At 37.8% G+C, this 24017-nt stretch overlaps 1 long non-coding RNA gene across 2 annotated transcripts; it reads right to left on the reverse strand.

The window, feature by feature from the left end:
* Positions 1 to 5785: 5785 nt before the first annotated feature.
* On the reverse strand, positions 5786 to 14198 carry LOC141376285 (uncharacterized). Of its 2 annotated transcripts, XR_012386078.1 has the most exons (4): positions 13914 to 14198; positions 13282 to 13440; positions 9804 to 9908; positions 6670 to 9669 (listed from the first exon to the last, which is right to left on the reverse strand). It is a non-coding gene; the product is annotated as an uncharacterized lncRNA (long non-coding RNA). The 2 variants fall into 2 exon arrangements; XR_012386079.1 differs by lacking the exon at positions 13282 to 13440 and having other exon boundaries at positions 5786 to 9669; positions 13914 to 14172.
* Positions 14199 to 24017: the final 9819 nt, after the last annotated feature.

Raw genomic sequence — 24017 nt, forward strand, 5'->3', positions numbered from 1 at the left:
TATTTATCCCATTGTAGGAATACATTGGTTGGAATAGGCCAGCTAGCTGTACAGCCTATTTTTCAATGCAGATTTTAATGGGCAGTGTGAAAGGAACGCTAAATAACAATACATATTTTTAGACTTCCAGTTTGGAAGTAAACCTGGTTCCTTAAACAAAAAAACTCTTTTACAATTGGCTTCTGGAGGATTGCCAACAGATTTATGATGCTAACACATCTTTTTCTTTGTGATACTGTTCATAAAACTATTAACCTTTAAAGCCTAAATGTAACCCCGTCGGTCCTACGCCACCCAACCCACTCCAAGCTGGTATCGAACCGGCGACCTTCCGCATGGGAGTCGGTTGCTCTAACAAGGAGGCTAAAGACCATGGGATCTAGCGTTTGTCGCTAGAGCACCTTTAGAGGTCAGAGGAGTGAGGTTTACCTGCACAGCACACACTAGCTGGCTTCCGTTACACTCACCCCCCTAAACCTCACTCCCATCCGGGTCACGGCACCAATGTAACCCCACCGGTCCTACGCCACCCAACCCGCTCCAAGCTAGTATCGAACCGGCGACCTTCCGCATGGTAGTCGGTTGCTCTAACAAGGAGGCTAAAAACCATGGGATCTAGCATCTGTCGCTAGAGCACCTTTAGAGGTCAGAGGAGTGAGGTTTACCTGCACAGCACACACTAGCTGGCCTCCGTTACATAAATACAACTGGCAGAAATAAAAAGCAAATTGTGAGCTATGAATAGACAACACAATCTCACAGCAATTCGTGACTTTTCGATTTAGTGGCTAATTCGTTGGAATGCGCTATCTCATTTGTACAATTTAGTACAATTTGCTTGTCCCCCAATGACGAATGGGTTTAGGGGTAGGGTTGGAGCGCTAAATACGTCCCAGACGGTACGTGTTTTGCAGTTCTTGTTTTCGTGAATCCACAAGAGGTCGCTGTGTGTACATTTTGAGATCTTAAATTTCTTTCGCAACTTGATTTTGTGCCTGCTGTTCTTGCGTACATCCACCAGAGGCCGCTGTCAACCGACTGGTCTGTTTGATATAACATTTTTGTGTCTGACACTTGTTAGCAACTGCCTTTTCTAAAAAATAAAAAATAAAAAGAAATTACAAGGGGGATTAGATCTTGTAGAGTGAAACTTAACCCTATATTGTAAAATAAACATTAAAGCTATATATTTTACCCACAATCCTTTGAGGTATTTTAAAAAACAAAGGCCGTTAAAAATACTCATCGACCATAAGACAATGGCACAGGACATTTTTTGCCTTCAAATCATACATCGTCACTACAGCACTGTGTATTTCTGCTGCATGCCATATAGACAGGTTTATATCAACATTTAAGAAGTTACAGTCTCCTAAATTACAATACTAAAATTTGTTTTAACGTCAGAGAATTCATCACAAACTGCAATTAGTCAAATCTAAGCAATACAAGACCATGACTTTGTTCCTTTATGATGAAAGTAATCTTTTACATTCCCTGAAATGTGTCTCAGATGGCAAAATGTGGCCAAAATCACACAGTTTGCACCAGGTTTAATTCATTCCAGCTTTATTTTCCTTGAAAAGTGAGAGGGAACAGCGTTTCTGTCATGTTTAAACAGCTCAACACAGCAACAGCTGCTCAAGCAGTGGTGTGAATTTGGTACAGGGTTCTACTGTGATCAACCAGTAGTGTGAACTTGGGGTGGCTCTATCAGTGTGACTGAGCAATGGCATGTGAGAGTGGTTAGGAAAGCTAATCAAACATGATTGCAGTTCCATTTAGGGATGCTAGTAGTGCAGCAATAGAAACTATCTGATTGCGTAATTATCTTAATTGTTAATAGCTGTTAAGTTACCTACTAAGTAAATATTTTAAGATATTCACATTGTTTTTCACTCCCATCTACAATTCCTCTAGATTTTTTTCTCTCTTGCACCCCCCTCTTTCAAAAGCTACTTTCAAAAGAATATATTTAAGTTACGTTTATAACTAAACATCAGTTTGCTGTGGACATAACATACAGGGGGGGGGGGGGGAACACGTCGTGTTTTTTCCCTGGGAATAATATTTCTAAAGAAGCTGTTGACATGGAATTAAACCAGATTTTGGTAAAAACACAAACAACACAAACGTAAAAATAATCCCAAACAAAACCAACCCAGGCTCATTCTGAAAACGTAGTCCAGCGGACGTTTCTGGAGACCGCAAAATACGTCCCGGGAGGTACGTATTTGTGCAGTTTTTGTTTTCGCCAATCCGCGAGAGGCCGCTGTGTGCGCTTTTTCCTATCTCAAACGTTTCTCGCAAGTGCTGTTCGCGCTCGCGCTGTTCTTGCGTCAACCCACTAGAGGCCGCTGTCTGACTTACCGAATGATTGACTGCCCGACCGGCCAATCGGCTGACCCACCCTCCTCCTTCCCTGAACCCAACCAGTTTTACCTATTGACCCGCCCACCCGCTCACTTCCCTAAACCCGAGCAACAATTTAGAAAAGCCGTCTAGAAAAAGAAAAGCCCTCGTCTGTTTTTTTTTTTTTTTTTACCACTTTTTTGGATTTTACCACGTTCTCACCCTGTTATGAACTCGTTAGCTTTATTTTTTGGATTCTGTTTTTGTCTTACCTGATTTCTGGAACCGCTCTTCCCCAGACTAGAATCCGGATGCCTTTGTCACACCGCCCCGTGGCGTTCACTTAAAAAAATGAAATGCAGCCATACGTACCTCCCGGAACATATTTCGTGGTCTCCAGAAACGTCCACGGGACTATGTTTTCCGAATGAGCTTGGGTTGAACAAAACAATCTGAAAAATTAGTTGTATGTAATAACAATGGAACGACACAAGGAGAAAGTACTGAACTTCTTAAACATATTTAATACTTTATAGAAAAGGCTTTAATGGTGATATCAACTTAAAGACAACTCTCAAATGGAGAATGAAGCCATACGCATTGCTCCGGTGTGAGTTCTTCAAAGACTTCAGCAGAGTGTAATATTGATGGTTCCCAGGGTCTTGTCTATCAAATCTGTTCTTTAATTAATATTTTATATTGGAATCAAGTTAGGTGATTGGCTGGGCCATTCCCAACCCAGGCTCATTCTGAAATTGTTGTCCAGTGGACGTTTCTGCAGACCAGGAAATATGTCCCGGAAGGTATGTAATTTTGCAGTTTTTGTTTTCGGGAATCCACGAGAGTCAGCTGTGTGCGCTTTTTCGCATCTCAAATGTCTCTCGCGAGTGCCGTTCGCACCCGCGCTGTTCTCACGTAAACCCACCAGACGTCGCTGTCAAACGACCGTCTGTCCAACTGACTAAATGATTGACTGTGTGACCGGCTAATCGGCTGACCCACCCTCCTCCTCATTCCCAAAACCCAACCAATTTTACCGATTGACCCGTCCGCCCACTTCCCTAAACCCAATCATCAATTTACAAAAGCCGTCCAGAAAAAAAAAGCCCTCATCTGATTTTTACCACGTTTGTGGATTCTATCACATTCTCGCACTGTTATGAATTTGTTTACTTAATTTTTTTGATTCTGCTTTTGTCTTACCTGATTTCTGGAACCGCTCTTCCTTGGACTCGAACCCGGTCGCCGTCGTCATGGTCAGCTCCTCACTGTGTCTCAAGTCCGCCGATGTACGCGACGAGCTAACTGGACAAACTGCCGCCTCATCATACCGCCCCGTAGCGTTTGCTTAAAAAATGCAGCCATACATACTTCCGGCTATATAATTCAGTCTCCAGAAATGTCCACAGGACTACGTTTTCAGAATGAGCCTGGGTTGGCCATTCCACAGCTTGTTTTTCTTTCCCTGAAAGCATTTGAGAGTTTCCTTGGCTGTGTTTTGGATCATTGTCTTGCTGAAATGTCCACTCTGGTTTCATTTTCATCATCCTGCTAATAGACTTGAGACGCAGAGAGGAGTTGACTACGACGACCCCATTCAAGTCCAGGGAAGAGCAGTTCCAGAAAATCAGGTAAGACAAAAACAGAATCCAAAAAATAAAATGAACAAGTGAATAACAGGGTGAGAATGTGGTAAAATCCAAAAAGGTGGTAAAAATCCGATAAGGATTTTCTTTTCTTTTTTGAACATGTTTTGTAAATCGTTGGTTAGGTTAAGGGAAGTAAGTGGGTGGGCAGGTCAATCAGTAAAATTGGTTGGGTTTAGGGAAGAAGGAGGGTGGGTCAGTCGATTGGCTGGTCGCCCAGTCCATTTCTGGAACCGCTTTTCCCTGGACTTGAACCCGGTCATTGTCATGGTCAACTCCTCTCTGCGTCTCGAGTCCACCAACATACACGTCAAGTAACTGGATAAACTGGTTGCAGCGGGGAAGCCCTCCACAGCTGGTAAGCGTGAAAAGGAACGGCGTCATACCTGCCCGTTAAAAATGAAATGCAGCCATACGTACCTCCAGCTACATAATTCGCAGTCTCCAGAAACGTCCATGGGACTATGTTTTCAGAATGAGCCTGTGTTGTTAAATTATATTCAAAATTTGAATAGTTTGATAACACTTATGTAGAAGTGCATAAACCTAATCGTAAGCCTAAACTTAACATAAACGGTAAACGTATGCCTTAATTTGGATTGGCTGATTGGAATGTTGTTCCAGGATCAACATAGATGCAAATCCAGGAACATGTCCTACTTGGTGAAATCAGGTTGGTGGTATTGCGTACTGTTGACTTTCACAAAGCTGTATCTTTCTCTTACAAGTATATATGAAACAAAAGACTTCTGGATGCAGTAAATTCTCAAGATTATTATGAGATTGGGAAAAATGAGCATGACACCCACTTTAACTAAACACTAATTTTCTGTGAATGTTCAACAGATTCAACGAGTGCCAAAATAAGCTTCATCTGAGCAAATGCGACTAGTTAGGCACTAGTCAGTAGCAAAATCGACCTAAAGATGATGAGCTTTTTAAACCGACTTTAACCTCTTCTGTCTGCAAATGGACCATATAGAATTTCACAAGATTAAAAGCACTTTTCCGCTCGTTCGGCTTTTGAGAAGCGGAGACCTATTTAGAGCATTTAATCCCGTTTCAAAGGGTGGATGGGAGGCAACAGCGGGCCAGTGAATTGATCATAGCCAAATGGTTCCTGTAAAATGCCTGATTGCTTTGGAAGTCAAGATGGTGGATCCGAGGAATTCCGTCAACTTTCTCGCAGCCCTTTTGATCCGAAGGGATTCCTGTTGCAGGCAGCCTCTCATGTCTCCTGCTTTTTGAAACAATACTCCTGTGTCTGATCGCATTGATCTTCTCACGGTGACCTCCGACCCCTCAAGATGCTGCGGAGAGGGAACGAAGGAATGTTGGGGGGAGCTGTCTGCTCTCTCGCCCTTTCTCTCTCTCTCTCTCGCCCTTTTTTCATGCGATGATTTCATCGCAGCGAATGGAAATGGCTCACATGTGTTTGCAATTATACCTCACATTGTAATCATGAGACAGAGCCATAAAGCGTGCACACACACACACACACACACTCTCTCTTGAGGGTCTGTGCACATTCTACAAAACTTTTCATCAAACCATATGGTTTTGTCTTCTCGATGTATATAGGCGGAGGGTCGAGTTTAAAAGAAAACAACAAAAGGGAAACGAGTGTTTTTGATGAATATTTTAAGGGCTCCTATCATGCATTTCGTATTATTGCATTTTTTTTCCACTGGTGCACTTATGATGTTAGTAAAGTTTTATGCACTGAAATTCATCATTTTCTTGTTTTCACAGCCTTTTTCTAACCGCCTTCCTGATCAACGTGCTTGTCTCATTTTCATTTATTTCAATGGTCAAAGGCTTGCAGATACAATTTGATCATAGACTACAGTGTAAAAAATGCAGGGTTCCACACAATTCATTCATGTTGTCCCAACACAAATTGATTAAAGCACCGTTTACACTAGTGCGTTTTAGATCAAAAACGATCCGCATCCTCACTAGCGTTTCACCTAGAGTTTCTGAACATATCTCCGTCAACACTATGCCACCAAAAACGTATATCACGAGACTATTCGCGCACTCTGGGCATGCGCGTTCTATTATAAACAGCAAGCATGTGTCTCGCTCGCCATTTGGTTATTGTTAGTCAAACACCAGTTGAACAATGAACGCGATGGCAAAGAAAGCAAGAGAGGTATTTTTGTGGACAGACGACAAAGTCGAGTTAGGTACTAAACGTAACAAATGAATAACTGCACAATGGCGCCTAAAACAGACAATAGTGCAAGCAACGCTCCCATTTCTGTGTCCATGTTGTTGTTTACAGTGAAGTCTGGTCTGCTGTCTTCCGGTAGCGTTAAAGCCGTGTGTTATAGTCATGTGATAGGGGCTTGACGAATAAGCGAAGGATACGCAATGAAACAAAAGCCCCAATCAGGTAGCAAAGCTCAGTAGCCCCGCCTCCGTTTTGAAATGTCTCCGTTTTCCCCCATTCACACTGAGACTGAGCAGCAGCGTTTCAGAATGAAAACAGCCTCTCCAGCGTTTTCAAAACGCTCCGTTTTCAGCGCTCGAAAACTGTGTGGACGAATGGCGTAAACTTATGCGTTTTCAAACTAAAACACATTAGTGTAAATGGGGCCTAAGTGAACTTAACACTTTTGGATTGATCATAAAAAAAAATTGTTGTCTCAATGAAATCTCAAGAATTGTGATTCAGCTCATTTTAAGGGAAGTTTATTTAAAAGCTAATTTTGAGAGGATCACGTGATTATGATTGCTTTTGGCTGGTCTCACATTATCCAACTTATGATTCACCAATCAGACTATTCCTAAGCCACTATAAATACTCCATATAACAGCCATCTTCGTTTTGAAGAATCCCCCCTTCCACCCCTACTCCTCCTCCTTTCCTAGATGGGTGACACGGTGGCACAGTGGTTAACACTGTAACCTCACAGCAAGAACGTCACTGGTTCTAGTCCTTACCAAGCCAACTGACATTTCTGTGCGGAGTTTAGACGTTCTCCCCGTTGGTTTTCCTAGGGTTCCCCGGTTTCCTCCCACCATCCAAAACAACTTAAGTCAACTGACTAATCCAAATCAGCACCATAGACATGCTCCTAGTAAGTAGTTATCTCTTAAGAGCAAACACTATCTGTTCATTAGTTACCACAGCAGGGAGTTCTCGAGATCTACCTGAGCTCAAACTCCCTTCTCGTCTTGCAAATGGGAGGGAGCCCCGGGCTCGAGGATCTTATGAGCTTAGGGCTCTCTCCTGGGTTAGCACGCCAAACAAGCTTTATAATCAGTTATCAGCTAAGTGTGAACTCTTGAAATAAGTAGTTTGAACGAGCAAAAATGTTTTTGAGTGTTACAACTACTTAGGCTAAACAAACAAACCTTCTACCCCTGGATTAAAAAGCCATTTGTATCAATATTGATTGAGGTTTTTATAAAGTTTTTATTCAGCATGTTTTTGCTGTGCTCCCTCACTCTCTCTCGTGAACGCATAGCAGGTCTATACACAAACAGCGGTTGGCGGAGCTGCGTACAAATGGCTGCGCAGTTGTTCAAATCTGCATTTGCTGACAGACAGTATATGCTACTTATGGAATTACGAGAGATGTCAGCCCGACTCTATTTAATTGGATGAACATTTTTTAGTTTTATGCCTTACCCAAAATATAAAAATACATAAACACATTTAGATCATTTACTTTAATCGTTACTATTGGAACATGAAGAGACTTTCAACCAACACAACAACAATTTCTGAAGACAATCACCTACTGCACCTTTAAGAACGTTCCATGCATATGGTCAGTTGTGAATCAAAGAAAATATTCACTTTCCTTCATTCTAGTTCAAATTCTAGAATATATAGAACACAAATACATTTAATCTCAGGTAAAATGTCCTTGTTTAGGATTTGACCTCTTGCAGCTTGTAAGGACTGGAGCTGGAGTTAATAATCAATGCGGGTTTATGGTGCAACTGTGCTCCATAATCAAGAATAAGCTTCGGGCGACACAACACGTGTCCTCCCATCATCTCGGAGGGAATGATCGAGACTGCTGGGGTCGCCTGAGGAAGACATCTCCGTGACCCGAGGCCCTTCTGACTTTGGTAATTGTGCAGGTTGTAAACAGACTGCCCGGCCGCTGCCCTGAGATGTTTACGGAGTCTTGGTGCTTATACACTCCAGCTCTGACCAAACAATCCCATTAACTGACTAGAAGAGGCTGTGATCTAAATTACTCGCCTGACCTTTACTCCTATAATAGACTCGCTTTCTGGAGGCAGACAGCAGCTAGTTGAGCATGAGGTGCACATATAATTATTTATTTACGGTTTTTGTTGAGCTTCTGTGGAAATAATCAGTATTATATAAAATGCTAACTTATATCCAACATAGGCTCATTCTGAAAACGTAGCCCTATATACATTTCTGGAGATCATGAATTATGTAACCAGAAGTACGTATGGCTGTATTTCATCTTTAAATCGAATGCTACGGGGTGTTATGACGCAATTCCTTTTCACGCTAGCAGCTGACCGATTAACTCCGTGTCGACAGCTTTCCCGTGGTTTCCAATTTGTCCAGTGGCTCACAGTGTATATCGGTGGACTTGAAACACAGAGAGGAGTTGACCCCGATGATGGGGTTCAAGTCAGGGGAAGAACGATTCCAGAAAGCAAGTAATACACAAAAACAATCGCCAAAACATTTAAACAAGTAAATAACATGTTAAGAATGTGGTAAAATCATGGAAATACTTTTTCTTTTCTGGATTGCTCTTGAAAACACAGTCGGTTGGGTTTAAGGAAGTAAGTTGGCACAGGTCAGTTGGTGCTTTTAAAAACACTATGGGTTGGGTTTAGGGAAGGGGGTAAATGGGGGATCAATTGGTCAGTCAGTCAGTCAGTCGACAGCGGCCTCCGGTGGATTTATGCAAGAACAGCAGGCACGAATGGCATTTGTGAGAGAAATTTGGGATCTCAAAAAGCATGCACAGCGGCCTCTCATGGATTCGTGAAAACAAAAAATGCAAAAAAGCGTACCTCTTAGGACGTATTTCGAGGCCTCCAGAAATGTATATAGGGGTACATTTTCAGAATGAGCCTGGGTTGAAAAAACTTTTTAAAATCAGCTCTACACTATATATTTAAAAAATGTGAGTAAACCCCTTCAGACCTGAATTATGTTCCAAGTTTCTGAAAAATGGAAAAGTATGTTTTCACAGTTCTTGAGACTCCTATAAACGAGATCAAATTATAATAATAATTCAACACCCTTTAAGTATGTATATTTGTGTATATATTTCAATGGACATTAGGTCAGAACAGTTGTACTTCTCTAACATTATTCATTCATTTTCTTTTCGGCTTAGTCCCTTTATTAATCTGGGGCCGCCACAGCGGAATGAACTGCCAACTTATCCAGCACATGTTTTATGCAGTGGATGCCCTTACAGCCATAACCCATCACTGGGAAACACTCACACACTCTTATTCACACAAATACAATACGGGCAATTTTAGCTTACCCAATTCACCTGTACCGCATGTCTTTAAACTTGTGGGGGAATTTGGAGCACCCGGAGGAAACCCACGTGAACACAGGGAGAGCATGCAAACTCCACAAAGAAATGCCAACTCACCCAGCTGAGGCTCGAACCAGCGACCTTCTTGCTGAGAGGCGACAGCACTATAAACAAAACAAAAAATCCTAAAAGAACATACATGATTGGTATAATCTTGAAAATTATTTTCAAATTCATAAACAATACGATTGTAACATTTGTACTTTAATTTTTTAGGTTTTTGTTGTATAGATAGTACCTTATTCATAAAAAATATCTTCCATCTTCCATCTTCCTCATAAATCCACATAATGTCCACATCTGACATCTGCTATATGCTGAAGAACTTCAAGATCTGTATTATCTGCGAATGAAATTGTTTCAGAAATGAATTAGTACATATATGTATATAATCAATGTATATATCAATGTATATAATCAATGTATATATCAATGTAAATAATCAATGTATATATCAATGTATATATCAATGTATATAATCAATGTATATATCAATGTATATAATCAATGTATATAATCAATGTATATATGAATGTATATAATCAATGTATATAATCAATGTATATATCAATATATATAATCAATGTATATAATCAATGTATATAATCAATGTATATATCAATGTATATAATCAATGTATATATCAATGTATATAATCAATGTATATAATCAATGTATATATGAATGTATATAATCAATGTATATAATCAATGTATATATCAATGTATATATCAATGTATATAATCAATGTATATATAAAAAATATTTATATATATATATATATATATATATATATATATATATATATATATATATATATATATATATATATATATATTTATATATATATATATATATGTGTGTGTGTGTGTGTGTGTGTGTGTGTGTATCCTGACAAAAAAAAAAGTGTTTGGGGGTGGAATGTGTGTCACTGATCAATGATTCTGCATGTCAGTGTTTATGGTTATGGTTCAGACTATTTATATTAATTTTATAGTTCTGTACTTGAGCTGTACAGCAGTTAGTTATTCATCTGTGTCTGTTTATTCCTCCTTAAAATTCTTTAAAAATGCTGATACTTCAATAACACATAGCTGAGAGTGCTTTGAGGTACGAAAGAACATTATCTGAGCAATAAAACATGCTTTGTGCCATTCAGAAATCTTGTTCAAAGCAGTTCAGATTACTTCTGCGTGTTGTATCTAGGATTAATATTGTGCCAAAGATGTTTTAGTGCGGCGAACTTGAATGTATATTTGCATGTTAAATTTGCTCTGAATCATTCATGCTTTTTAAAATCCTCCATTTTGCTGATAATTTGAGACGTCTTTTGCCTGTGGCGGAGCTGAAACTGTGTCTCTCTCATTGATATACGGCACCAGAGCCGAAGCTTTGTCGAGTCGGGTATTTCCAGATGGCTCACAAAAGACTCAATTGACTCTCTCCTCTAATGTGTTAAACCGTTTGCTCCCACATGACAAATTCGAGGGGGAAAAAAAACCAAGCCTCTCAGCATGCAAAAAAAAAAAAAAAAAGGAGATGAAATCGCAAACAGATTTTTTGTGTGTTTAGATGTTTGTTCTTTGTGCTTGCCAAAATTATTTTCATACTCAGTAATTTCTCTTGTTTTCAAAATATTTAAACCATACAATCATTTTTAGACATTTTACAGAACTTTTAGGTCCTTTCCCCAAATAATCTGAACAGCAATTTTACTGAAAAATCTCATCAATTTTACAATGAATAAAAAAATCAAGTACACTATAAAAAGTAAGTAAATCCACTGCTTTAAAAGTGACAAGTTGATTTTACTTAAAAAGTAAGTTCACTTAACTTAATTGTTTAGAGTTATGCTCATGGTTCATTTACTTAATTTTAAGGCAATGGGTTTACTCACTTTAAGTAAAGTAAACTAAACTCTCTTTTTCGTGTACACATTTAAAAAACAATTTCTTTGCAGCTTGTTTAAACTGCATATTTAAAATTAGCTGAAACAACACAACTCTTAAGTATTTTGGGAAAACTTAATTGTTTTTATTTTCAGTCCACTCAAATTTGTAAAAACTGTTAACATAATTGATTTGTGATGTGATGACATGCAGGAATCGTGCACTCTTAAAAGGGACATTTGTTGTTTGCTAAACAATCTTATTTAAAATGATCTGAAGCAACACAAATTTTGAGTTTTTTTTTAGGAACAACTTAATTGTGTCATGTTCAATCCACATCAATTTTCAAAAACTATAGGGTAACTTAATTTCTTCATGCTGTCCCAACGCGAATCAATTGTGTGGATTTTCTTTTACAGTGAACTGATTTTTTTTCCCTGTGAAACTTTATAATTACACATTATGGATCATTTATTAAGCATTAGCAAATAGTTCATTCATTTTTTGTTAAGCATCAACTTTACATTATTAAATGTAAGAAAGTGGTTTAAATGTAAATGCATCTACAAAGGATGTATTTTTGACATGTATTATGTGCTTAATGATTGTGTTTTCATACCTTGTCAATCATTCCTTGTCATTACTAAATTAAGTACTGCATTATTTACAAACTAGTTATTTAAGAATAGTTTGTTTTTTTAAGATCATTCAGAGTGCGTAAGTAAATGATAAATAAATTATTCAAATTAACATATTATATATTATATATATATATATATACATACATACATACATACATACTTATATATAAGCTATATATATATATATATATATATATATATATATATATATATATATATATATATATATATATATATATAAAACCTTGGATACAAATATCACAGTTTCATGGTATTGTGATTACGGCTCTAAAATATATTCTTTTTAAATGTCTGGGAAAAAAACAATAACTTTTTTCCCTTTGAGCACAATACATTTTAATTTGAGAAACATTTATAATATTTTGAAGCAGTAAACATGTCAGGCTAAATAATAAAAAAATAAATCATTGACTTCTGCTGTCTTCATTAGTTTCTAAAACACAGATTTTACTATTTAAAATGGCACGTTTTGATATCTTTTCGGCTGTTGTCCTAAAAAAAATGAACGTAAATTAGTATTAACAGTACATACTTTGAGAATCCTTTATAAATGACAATTAAAGGCTCAGTATCAATTTAACATGTTTGCAATCCAATCTAAAAACTAAAATTATTTTAATCTTAAACATTGCAGAATAACAGGAGTGTCAAAATACAATTAAAAGAAATACAATTAAATAGCATTGGATAAAACAACAACAACAATATAATAATTTAACAATATATTATGATACAACTTTTCAAAGTTATTTAGTGATGTTTAAACGGCATAGTAATTTTATTTTAGATAAGTTTGCAAACATTTATTTTTTATATATTTTTACAGTTTAATTTGTGTATCTTCAAATGAATAGAAATTAAGAAAGTTATTTATGCTTTTATTTTCCTACTGAGCCTTTAATTGTCATTTTATACAGGATTCATAAATAACCCTCACTTTAGATTAGGTCAGAAAACTGGATAAAGTTGAGTTAATAAAGCATTTATTAGCATACAAAGAAACTATTATTTTATGCCTGAATAATTCAGTCATTCATTTTCTTTTCGGCTAAGTCCCATTATTAATCCGGGGTCGCCACAGCGGAATGAACTACTAACTTATCCTTATCTCTGGGAAACATCCACACACTCATTCACTATGGAAAATTTAGCCTACCCAATTCACCTGTATTGCGTGTCTTTTGACTGTGGGAGAAACCGGAGCACCCGGAGAAAACCCACACGAACACAGGGAGAAACGCCAACTGACCCAGCCGAGGCTCAAACAAGCGACCTTCTTGCTGTGAGGCGACAGCACTACCTACTGCGCCACTGTGTCGCCTGCCTGAATAATAAGACACATAAATGTTAATTTGAATAGTTTATGAATCATTTATTTACGCATTCTTAATGATCTTAAAAAACAAACTATTCTTAAATAATTGGTTTGTAAAATAATGCAATACTTAATTTAGTAGTTATAAATGTGCTTGTCAAGAAAAGAGCCTTCGTAGATGTATTTATAAACTGCTTACTAGCAACTTTTAATATAGAGTTGATGCTTAACAAATAATGAATTAACTATTTGCTGATGCTTAATAAATAATCCATAGTGTGTAGTTATTATAGTGTTACCAAATACTCAAGTATTCCTTTATTTCAACTTTGCCAATGTAACTTGATTACATTTTGTATATTTGTAATGAAATGAAAAAAGTAATGTAATATCATAATTTTATACATTTCAAATCATGCTTATTCCTACTTAGACCTCATTACGAAGCATAAATAAAGTTTGCCCCTTACTGATAGACTTACATCATGTCTTGCTGTCTTATGCAATGAGGTCTGGAGCTTCGCCAGCATGCAGTGAACCAGAGAAGCGAAGAGACGTCCCAGCGGCCCGCAGCCCTGACAACACCCTCCTATCCCCCTCTGAAATCTTTATTTACGGCCCCCACACTTCTGCTCCCTCGCCGGGGCAATTAAAGCACCGCTGTGTCAGGCAGTGAGGCTGCGCACCTTTCGTAAGGAGTTTCTGTGAGGTTATGCATGCAGTGACACACTTCATCTGTTTGCTTGTTGTGTAAGGGGATAGCGTGTAAAAGGAACGCAAGACGGATGACGACACAGGAAAAAAAAGATATGATAAAAAGTCATGACAACAAATGGTTTTATGTTACTTTAACTTATTTAAATAGGATAATCAGGTTGAAATTGCATTTTTTTATGTTGAACAATATGTTTGGTCAGTTTGATGCAAGTTGAGATGACTAGAATAGTTCATTTGATTAAAGTAAAACCTTTAAGACAGCAACTACAGTCGAATATACCATATGATTAAGTCAATACTGAAACTACATAACTAAACTGTTGTGTGCTACCCAAACAATGACTTAAAGCAACCCAAGCTCATTCTGAAAACGTAGCCGAAAGTACGTATGGCTGCATTTCATTTCTTGAAAGCGAACGCTAGGGGGCGGTGTGACGTCGCTCCTCTTCGCGCTCGTCGGCTGACAGCCCATCTCCACAACCAGTTTGTCTGGTTAGCTCATCGTGAATGTCGGTGGAGCCGAGACCCGGAGGGGAGCCGACAGTGATGATCGGGTTTGAGTCCAGGGAAGAGCGGTTCCAGAAATCAGGCAAAAACAGAATACAAAAAATAAAGCGAACAAGTTCATATCAGGGCGAGAATATAGTGAAATCTGAAAACGTGGTCAAAATCAGACAAGGGTTTTTCTGGGCGGCTTTTGTAAATCGTTGCTTGGGTTTAGGGGAGGAGGAGGGTGGGTCGGTCGATTGGCCGGCTGCCCAATCAATCATTCAGTCAGTCGAACAGACGGTTGCTTAACAGCGGCCTCCGGTGGCTTTATGTGAGAACAGTGCAGGTGCGAACAAAAACTGCACAAATACGTACCTCCCGGGATGTATTTCACGTTCTTCAGAAACGTCCGCGGGGCTATGTTTCCAGAATGAGCCTTGGTTGACTTAAAGTAAGTCTTTGAGAACTGGTTTCTCAAGCCAGGTGGCGCATTAGACCAGGGGCTCATCTCCTGTTTCCAAAATGCATCACAAACTGCTTGAGAAACTGTTCTACTATGATAATTGGTGATGAAAAGAAATGATGTTCAATAAGATGTACTTGTGTTTAGTAACTGTTTATTCAGTTAAGCATGATATTTGAAGCGTAGGCCTACATAAGCTCCAAACAGCGATTTTTGATTACCTTAATCCGACTAAAGTCATAACTGAACTAAACAGAAATGCAATTAAGACATGTGGAGTATGCATATATTAGTGGCATTATTGAAGTAAACACCGAGATCTAAAGTTTTTTTCTTTCCATTCAGCGTGCGTTATTAAATACCATAACACTCTCACCAGTCCTTACTCTTTATTTGCATCTGTTGCACCAGTTTGTCACGGGGGCATGAATGAAATGTTCATAAGTGAAAGTGAAACGGCCAAACTTAAAGTCACTCAAAATTACAGGAAACTCTTCAATGAAGCACTTCACGTAAACACCTTAATTATATTATTGTCTATTAAAGCAAATAACTAGACTACAGATGTCCATGTAAGCGTAGTCAGTAGTGTCTTCGAAGTAAGGGAAAGATCCAGAAGGGCATCCAGTTGATTTGATTCAGAAGGGCACTATTTTGTCAGACAGCTCACCGGTTTGACTTTCATTCACCGTCATTCATTTAAAAAAAAAACCCGGGCCATTTTATTTGTATGTTTTACTGGAACGCATAAACTCTACAGGTGCCTGATAGTAAGATGTGGAGCTCACATTAATCAGATTCACTCTGCATCCATGTTAACATGTCACGTTTGATGTGGTCATTTCACAGTAGGAATACACACAGGTTCGAAGACTCGTTTTCGCCACCTACAGTGCAATTCGGCTAAAATATCAAGGTTAAAGTCATCATAGCTTGCGTAGAATAGACCTAGCCAACCCAACTTTGAGAATAGATTAACAGCGTAAAAAAAATTGTAATCACCCGATAAGTCTTGCATTAACGCAGCACGTTAACGCCGATAACGGCCCGCCACTAATATATATATATATATATATATATATATATATATATATATATATTATATATATAGTATATATATATATATATATATATATATATATATATATATATATATATATAGTATATAATATACTACTACAGCCTCCTCACCCGTCTGTAGTAGGTAAATTTTGGAAAATTTAAATCAAAGGTGGTGATTCACTTCAAATGTTAGGTTTCTGGAACCATTCTTCAACTAACTCAGACCCCGGCATCACGATACTCTGTTCTGTCTCAAATCGTCCGACGTATGCAGCGAGCCACTGGACAAAATGTTAACAGAGGAAAAGCCGTCCACACGGAGGTAAGCGGTCAGCAGGTAAGCGAGAAAAGAATCAGGGTCATACCGGCTCATATTGTTCGTTTTAAAGACGAAATGCAGCCATACATTCCTCTGACTACATAATTTGCAATCTCCAGAAATGTATATAGGGCCACGTTTTCAGAATGAGCCTATGTTGTCAATTACAGTATATTAATCAAACAGAATACATTCTGTACATTTCAATACATTTTCATTTCTATGCACCAAAGTTTTCAATTAATTTCTTAAAAAGCTGCGAGTTGATTTTAATATAAACTACAAATGTGATGCGATTATGTTTTGATGCAAACTCAAATTAAAATTGTCCTTTAATATGTTCTTACAACAACTGCCACAATTTTACGGTTGTGTATGATTTCTTTTTTCTTTAATTCTTACAAAGTGTAATTCACGAATAAGACAGTCTCAAACAATTATCAGCTACATTTCGCTATCGACTAAAATGTCTATATCAGTGCATTCCTTGTCGGGTGTACTTCGGTAATGTAGGTGGGTAATTTGGAGCTCTACCTTCAGTTACTTGTTGGTTATTCAAGTGATCTTGGCCTCTTGGTTCATCATGAGCACAGTTTAGTCACGTCCCCAGTGGAGAACACAAAGGATGTAATTGCTTTAGCTTGAGCTCAATTGCTCCAATTTGAGGCAGTCTTACACGCCAGTCAGCTGTGCGGTGCGAGTGCCGTGCCAGGAAGAGCCATGGATTACCCGCTTCTGTGCAGTGCTGAAACCAAAAAAATAGCTCGTAAATTCGATTTGTTTGGGACAGAGGCTTGTGGCTTTTAAATTCAGTACAAATTGCTGTAGTCTAGTGTCTTTTGAAGGCTACTATTGTGTCTTGTGCGTATGGTACATGTAGAGCTGCTATAATGCCACTTTAACACTTGACCATGAGCTCCTATGTCAGTTTGAGGTTTTGTCTTTCACGCTGAGGGTCATGGTGATGATTGGGACAAACTGTTTGGGACACAGATGGTGCCCGTGGATAGACGGACATCTGTCCATTTACAGCTTCTGTTTTTAGAAAGCTGGATGCATTACATCTTTTGAGCGTGCTAGACCCGTCTACAAACAATCCCACAGCTTAAAGTGAACATGGACTCAAGGCTGAACCTGTTTAACTTGACGCAGTGGTTTTTAGACTCTAGGCAACAGTTTCATACTTTTTACATTTGGGTGCAATTTAACAGATTGGGGGTTTCTCTTTCTTTTTTTTTAAATAAGCATATAGTCATATTATTTTCAACATAGGCTCATTCTGAAAACGTAGCCAGAAATATGTATGCAACATAGGTTAATTCTGAAAACGTAGCCTATGTAGCCAGAAGTATGTATGCAAGATAGGCTCATTCTGAAAACGTAGCCTATGTAGCCAGAAGTTTGTATGCAAGATATGGTCATTATGAAAACGTAGCCTATGTAGCCAGAAGTTTGTATGCAACACAGGCTCATTCTGAAAACGTAGCCTATGTAGCCAGAAGTATGTATGCAAGGTATGGTCATTCTGAAAATGTAGCCTATGTAGCCAGAAGTATGTATGCAACATAGGCTCATTCTCAAAAAACGTAGCCTATGTAGCCAGAAGTATGTATGCAACATGGGCTCATTCTGAAAACGTAGCCTATATAGCCAGAAGTATGTATGCAAGATAGGCTCTTTCTGAAGACGTAGCCTATGAAGCCAGAAGTATGTATGCAACATAGGCTCATTCTGAAAATGTAGCCTATGTAGCCAGAAGTATGTATGCAAGATAGGCTCTTTCTGAAGACGTAGCCTATGTAGCCAGTAGTTTGTATGCAATATAGACTCATTCTGAAAACGTAGCCTATGAAGCCAGAAGTTTGTATCCAACATAGGCTCATTCTGAAAACGTAGCCTATGTAGCCAGAAGATTGTATGCAACATGGGCTTATTCTGAAAACGTAGCCTATGTAGCCAGAAGTTTGTATGCAACATAGGCTCATTCTGAAAACGTAGCCTATGTAGCCAGAAATATGTATGCAAGATAGGTTCATTCTGAAAACGTAGCCTATGTAGCCAGAAGTATGTATGCAACATAGGCTCATTCTGAAAACGTAGCCTATGTAGCCAGAAGTATGTTGGCGGACTTGAGATGCAGAGCGAAGTTGACCGTGACGATGGGGTTCAAGTCTGGTAAAAGTCAGTTTCAGAAAGCATGTAAGACAAAAACAGAAGCCAAAGAAATAAAATAAACAAGTAAAAAACAGAGTGAGAATGTGGTAAAATCTGAAAACATGGTAAAAATCAGGGAGCTTTTCTTTTTCTGGATTGCCTTTTATAACACTGCGGTTAGGTTTAAGGAAGGGGCTGGGGCTGGTCAATGAGTTAGTAAACAGTGGCCTCTAGTAGATTTACATGAGAAGAGCAGGCACAAATGGCACTCGCGAGAGATATTTAAGATCTCAAAAAAATATATATATATACACAGCGGCCTCTGGCAGATTCGCGAAAACAAAAACTGCAAAAAAACGTAGCACCTGGGACGAATTTTCCTCTCTCCAAAAATTGACAGCGGCCTCTGGTGGATTTACGTGAGAAGAGCAGGCACAGATGGCCTTGAGATTATGCAGTACAATGTTATATATATATATATATATATATATATATATATATATATATATATATATATATATATATATATATATATATATATATCAGAGGTCGCATTAACCGAATATTTTTTGTCATTGACAGATTTTTTCTTCAGCAGTGACGGAAATTTCGAAGGTGATCTGTCATTTTGACGGATTATGCTGAGGCTGATCTATTGTAATTTGCAGCTAATTGTAATTCCCACTCCTGTCCAGCTGATGGCGATGATCCTTGTTTTGTCTCCTCTTTGTCACCGCTACGTAGTTGCAAAAATCTCACAGCAGCTGAGCGTGAGAAGTTTCTTAAAGCGGTCAAATAGTTGTGATATTAATAATAAAGGTGGAAAAAAAGAGAAAGTGATGCAGTGGAAGATGAAGAACAAACAGACAAAAATCCTTAGTCGCCGACAGCTGTTGATACGGGCCAACCAAATATCAGCAAGGAGGTCAGGTGCTTTGGAGTGCGTTGTAAGCATTACCGAACGCAGAGGGGTGTAGCGCAGACGCACTCTTGGTGCAGAAGAAGCGCAAGATGTAGTATTTTTTTCCCAATGAAATGAGTCCTTGCAGGATCGGGAAATACCACATTCAGAGAATTTAGCAAACTTTGTTCTGATCACAGCCTTAGAAGAAATATTTCATAACTACAAAACGGTGGCTGAAGTGGCGCTTATTTCGTTTTTTGGTCACGAGAAGTCGACTTTCCGAGGCAAAGACACAGAATTTAATGACAACTGCCTCTGCATCAGTCTCCCTTGATGCGTTTGATTACGCACAGGCAAGCACCCAGTTCAGGTCGACGCAGGAGGAAGATATGAGTTAAGGCAGATAGGAGTTTTTGTTCATTTGTCAAATAAATAAATGAATAATTTAGCCTATATGCTCGTCGTGCAAGTTCATTATTTATATATGAATGAAAAAAGCGATTAGAAAGTCTGCAAATTAAATAACGGTCAATAATTGGTTATGACGGAATTTTTACAACTCTCTCCGTCAAAATGACGGACAATAACAAAGTCTAACGCGACCTTTGATATATATATATATATATATATATATATGCCTGCTTTTATATATATATATAAATATATAAAAGTAAATATAAATATATTTAAATATATAAAAGTAATATAAATAATATAAATATATAAAAGTAAATATAAATATATTTATATATAAATATATAATATATATATATATATATATATATATATATATATATATATATATATATATATATATATATATATATATATATATATATATATATGGTCCTAGTGAAAGAATAAAAGTTTTCGTAATCAGTCCTAATGTTAGCCAAAGTTCACAGTCAGCTGCTTATTTGCATTCAGGTCTAGTTCAATTTTTGTATAAAACACCCACTTTTTTTTGCCATCAAAACAAATCCCTAACGATCCTATCCTACATTTTTTTTGAGTTGAATATTCCAAAAATGACACATTTCTGAAGTAAAACGGGTTACAAATGCTGTTTCATGTTGACTTTAAACCCTTTCAAGCGTCTTTTCTGCACCAAAACGGCTGGTGCGAGGAGATTTCCCACAAGGCATTTCTTATGAATGAGAGTTTCAGTTCCATTAGAGCTGCTGTGAAACATTATCAGCCTCTTGAGTTTCAGAACTTTTACGTGATAAACTTACAGTCCAAGTCATAACCTCGTGCAAATTAGCACTCGGACGTGAGGGATGTGTTTGGACACAGAGAGAGTTAAAGCAGTTACCTTACATCCAAGCTATGCAAATTTAACCACCCAAATCTATCATCTTCTCCCATCATGTCTGCTATTTTGCTGTAGCTTTTCATACAAAAAAAAAAATGATCAGGCTCAAATTCACAGCCAACGGTCTTACAAATCCACACTGGAACGGATGTGGGAAAGAAAAGTGTCATAAGGCATCGTCCATAGCTAACGCACAGGCCTTTAAAAGCAATAAGCAATCTCACGCAGGCTGTTAATGCGATAAGCGATCTTGCGCAGGTTGTTAATGCGTGCTGAGAATGAATATATTCCTTTATGAGCCTCCGAAGACTAATTATGCCGCTCTTAAAATGTCACAAACATATGATTACAGCCTTTAGCGCACACAATAAAGATTTGCACTTAATAAAGACCTCACAGCTGCGCTCAGCTGCTCGCCTATAAATCAGGAAAGTTATCGGGAAGCTAAGTGTGGAGGGGAACATGAGGAATTCTTTGATTCTCCGCGCTGCCTCCCCTTGTGGAGAGAGTTTTGGGTTACCGCCATCAAACAATCCGGCAGATTCTCCACTGATGGACACACTATCGGCCAGATAGTCTTAAAGTAAGCACCTACGCCCCCTGTTGTTGCTAAAAATGACTGGTTTGTGTGTGCGTGGATACCTGAAATGATGACATTCACATCATTTAAAGGAGTTCAAGTGAAATTTTGCCTCAAAATAAAAAAAATTATGTCATCATTTACTTGGTTCTCAACCTGTATGACTTTCTTTGTCCATTGTTGTTTTCACCCCAATGACCTTTTATCTTCTTTTGTGTTTCACAGGAGAAAGAAAGTCAAAGTTCAGGTCATTTATGTGAATGTGTTTGTTGTCACCGAAAACAACCGCTTGTGTGTGCATGCCTGCTTGAAAATACAGCTTACTGAGATTACCATGATGTAAAGGAATCAATAGGATGATCCACTTAAAACTTCAAAATATGACCATTTATTCACCTACCTAGTAGGTAGTAATAGTATGTATGACTTCTTTGTCCATTAATGTTGTTTAGACCTCACTGATTTTCTTTTCCTTTGGTGCTTTACAAGAAAAAATAGTCAAAGACTGGAATTCATATTAGTGAATCTACACTAACTGGCCACTTCATTAGGTACAACTTACTAGTACTGACTTGGACCCCCTTTTGCCTTCAGAACTGCCTTAATAATAATAATAATAATAATAATTTTTATTTATATAGCGCCTTTCCAGAGCTCAAGGACACTTTACAAGGAATGCAACAAAAAGATAAACAAACATACATGAGGTCAAATATAACAAACATGAATAACACAATCGAAACCTAAGAGACATATGAGCAGGATAGTGGTGGATCAGATTAAGTGGTCAGTTTGGTAGATCAGATGCAAAGCATTCAGAAAATAAGTGAGTCTTAAGTAAGGATTTGAATTCAGAGATATTATTAGCAGAGCGAAGTGAGTGTGGTAGAGAGTTCCAGAGTTTGGGTGCAATAACACTAAATGATCCTTAATCCTTCTTGGCATGGATTCAACAAGGTGCTGGAAATATTCCTCAGAGATTTTGCTCCATATTGACATGATAGCATCACGCAGTTGCTGCAGATTTGTCGGATGCACATCCATGATGCGAATCTCCCGTTCCACCACATCCCTAAGTTGCTCAATTGGATTGAGGTCTGGTGATTGTGTAGGCCATTTGAGTACAGTGAACGCATTGTCATTTTCAAGACACCAGTCTGAGATGACATGGCTTCATAACCTTCATAATATATCCATGCTTTCATGTTGTTGATGCCAAATTCTGACCCTAACACTGAATGTTGCAGTAGAAATTGAGACTCATCAGACCAGGCAATGTTTTTCCAATCTTCTATTGTTCAATTTTGGTGAGCCTGTATGAATTGTAGCCTTAGTTTCCTGTTCTTAGCTGACAGGAGTGACACCCGGTGTGGTCTTCTGCTGCTGTAGCCCATCCGCCTCAAGGTTGGACATTTTGTGGTTTAGAGATGCTCTTCTGCAGACTTCGGTTGTAACTAGTGGACATTTGAGTTACTGTTGCCTTTCTATCAGCTGGAACCAGTCTGGCCATTCTCCTCTGACCTCTGGCATCAACAAGCCATTTGCGTCCACAGAACTGCCACTCACTGGATATTTCCTCTTTTTCAGACCATTCTCTGTAAACCCTAGAGATGGTTGCGCAAGAAAATCCCAGTAGATCAGCAGTTTCTGAAATACTCAGACCAGCTTGTCTGGCACCAACAACCATGCCACAGTCAAAGTCACTTAAATCACCTTTCTTCCCTATTCTGATACTCGGTTTGAACTGGAGCAGATCATCTTGACCATGTCTACATGCCTAAATGCATTGAGCTGCTAATAATGACTACATTATTATTATTAATTTATCTTCAGAATCATAATCTCAATCTTATGGGTTATATAAATAATTATTTCATTTTTATCTCTATGTACCTTGCATTAACGCCTTAAGAGTGGTGACATAACATACAAATACACTAAATTAAACCTCCAAATACTTTATTAAAACACACACCAGTAGTAAAATTCGATCTCTGGGTCATTTTGAGGCTTACAAACAAACCAGTTAAGTTGAATGAATCGACTTTGCCATGTGATATTTTAGGATTTTTTTTTTTGCCTATTGCATGTACAGTTAAAGTCAAAATTATTAGCCCCCTTGGATTTTTTTCTTCTCTTTTATAAATATTTCCCAAATTATGTTTAACAGAGCAAAGAAATTTTCACAGTATGTCTGATAACATTTTTTTCTTCAGGAGAAAGTCTTATCTGTTTAATTTGTCCAGCTAGAATAAAAGCATTTTTTAAATTTTTAAACACAATTTTAAGGACTAAATTATTACAAAAAAAAATTATTATTATTATTAATTATTATTAATTATTATTATTATTTTTTTTCCGATAGTCTACAGCAGTGGTTCTCAAAGTGGGGGTCGCTTGGTGATTTCCAAAAATCTCATATATTTTATTAAACTATTATCATATTTTATCAATTATTATATTTTATTTGTGACCCCTGGGGTTATTATGCTAGATTAACATCATAGCATTAGCGTTAGTTGCAGGAGATTGATTTTGCAGTACAATGTTAAACTTTGACGCCTTTATGGCACTCACATACAT

Source organism: Danio rerio, chromosome 10, assembly GCF_049306965.1.
Source record: "Danio rerio strain Tuebingen ecotype United States chromosome 10, GRCz12tu, whole genome shotgun sequence".
Taxonomy (NCBI): Eukaryota; Metazoa; Chordata; class Actinopteri; order Cypriniformes; family Danionidae; genus Danio; species Danio rerio.